This window comes from Arachis duranensis, chromosome 2, assembly GCF_000817695.3.
Source record: "Arachis duranensis cultivar V14167 chromosome 2, aradu.V14167.gnm2.J7QH, whole genome shotgun sequence".
Taxonomy (NCBI): Eukaryota; Viridiplantae; Streptophyta; class Magnoliopsida; order Fabales; family Fabaceae; genus Arachis; species Arachis duranensis.
In genome coordinates this window covers 68,178,492-68,180,843 of record NC_029773.3, presented here as the reverse complement: position 1 = coordinate 68,180,843, position 2,352 = coordinate 68,178,492, and positions in this window count along the sequence as shown.

Sequence of the window (2,352 nt, the reverse complement as noted above, 5' to 3'; positions counted from 1 at the left end):
AATTCGTCTTGATAATGCTGGTGAATTTACTTCTCAAGCTTTTGATGCTTATTGTATGGCTAATGGAATAAGTGTTGAACATCCAATAGCTTATGTTCACACACAAAATGGGTTAGCAGAATTACTTATTAAACGCCTCCAATTAATTGCTAGACCCTTACTTATGAGAACAAATCTCCCAACCTCGGTTTGGGGCATGCTGTTTTACATGCCGCAGCACTTATTCGTTTGAGGCCAACGAGTTACCATCAATTCTCTCCTATGCAATTAGCTTTTGGCCAACAACCAAATGTTTCCTATTTAAGAATATTTGGGTGTGCGATATATGTTCCCATTGCACCACCTAATCGCACCAAAATGGGACCCCAAAGAAAATTGGGGATATATGTTGGATATGATTCTCTCTCTATAGTGAGGTATCTTGAGATACAAACTGGAGATGTATTTAAAGCCCAGTTTGCGGATTGTCATTTTGATGAATCAAAATTTTCAACATTAGGGGGAGAGAATAAGCTTCCTGAAAAGGAACTTAACTGGAATGCATCATCGTTGATGCATTTAGATCCTCGATCAGGGCAATGTGAACTGGAAGTTCAAAAGATTATACATTTGCAAAGAATAGCAAATGAATTGCCTGATGCATTTTTTGATACAAAGAGGATAACTAAATCTTATATACAAGCGAAAAATGCCCCAATTCGAATTGATGTCCCAGTAGGACAAGTAGCCACTGAAGCAAATACACGCCAGAAGTGTGGCAGGCCTGTCGGTTCCAAAGACAAAAATCCTTGAAAGAAAAAAGAGGTAAATAATATTCCTGTTGAAAAAGACATAGTAGAGACACCTGCAGTTGTCCAAAATTCTGATATAACGCCAGAAGACGTTCAGGTACCTGAAAATTGTGAAAATGACGAGATCTCGATAAATACAGGAGAGAAATGGGACCGAAATAAGACAATTGTCAATGAAATTTTTGCATATAATGTGGCATTAGATATCATGCATGAAAGTAAGGATCTTGAGCCAATATCAGTTTAAGAATGTCGACAAAAAAATGATTGGCCAAAATGGGAAGCAGCCATGAAGGCTGAATTAGACTCACTTACAAAACGTGAAGTCTTTGGACCTGTAGTCCGTACACCTGAAGATGTAAAACCTGTTGGATATAAGTGGGTATTTGTGAGAAAACGAAATGAGAAAAATGAAGTTGTGCGCTATAAAGCCCGACTTGTGGCACAAGGTTTTTCACAAAGGCTCGGTATAGATTATGAAGAAACGTATTCCCCTGTAGTAGATGCGATAACATTGCGTTATTTGGTCAGTTTATCTGCATATCATAAACTGCATATGCATTTAATGGATGTGGTAACAGCCTACTTATACGGCTTATTAGATCGAGATATCTATATGAAAGTCCTTGAAGGACTAAAGATATCTAAACCATCCAATGAATGTTCGCAAGGGTTATACTCAGTCAAATTGCAAAGATCTTTATATGGTCTAAAGCAATCTGGACGAATGTGGTATAATCGTCTTACTGAGTATCTGGCCAAAAACGGATTCAAGAATGATGATATCTGTCCATGTGTTTTTATAAAGAAATCTGCATCTGGATTCGTTATAATTGATGTGTACGTTGATGATTTAAATATCATTGGGACTCCTGAAGAGATTCCAACAATTATAAAAACTCTAAAAGAAGAGTTTGAGATGAAAGATCTTGGAAAAACTAAATTTTGTCTCGGCCTGCAGATCGAGCATATAAAAGACGGGATCTTTATTCATCAAACAACATACACAGAAAAGATCTTAAAAAGATTTTATATGGATAAGTCACATCCCTTGAGTACCCCAATGATCGTAAGATCTTTGGATGTGAAAAAGGATCAATTCCGCCCTAAAAAAAGAAAATGAAGATATCCTTGGTCCTGAAGTACCATATCTTAGTGCCATTGGAGCGCTAATGTATCTTGCTAATAATACGCGACTGACATATCATTCGCGGTGAATTTACTAGCAAGGTATAGTTCCTCTCCAACCAGAAGACATTGGAGTGGAATCAAACAAATTTTTTGATATCTTCATGGAACAGTTGATATGGGATTGTTTTATCCCTATGGATCCAAGTCACAACTAGTTGGCTATGCAGATGCTGGATACTTGTCTGATCCACATAAAGGGAGATCTCAAATAGGATATCTGTTTACATATGGTGGAACAGCTATATCATGGAGGTCCACGAAACAGACGATAGCAGCAACCTCCTCTAATCATGCTGAAATACTGGCAATTCATGAAGCTAGTCACGAGTGTTTTTGGCTGAGGAGTCTGACTCAATATATTATGTCATCA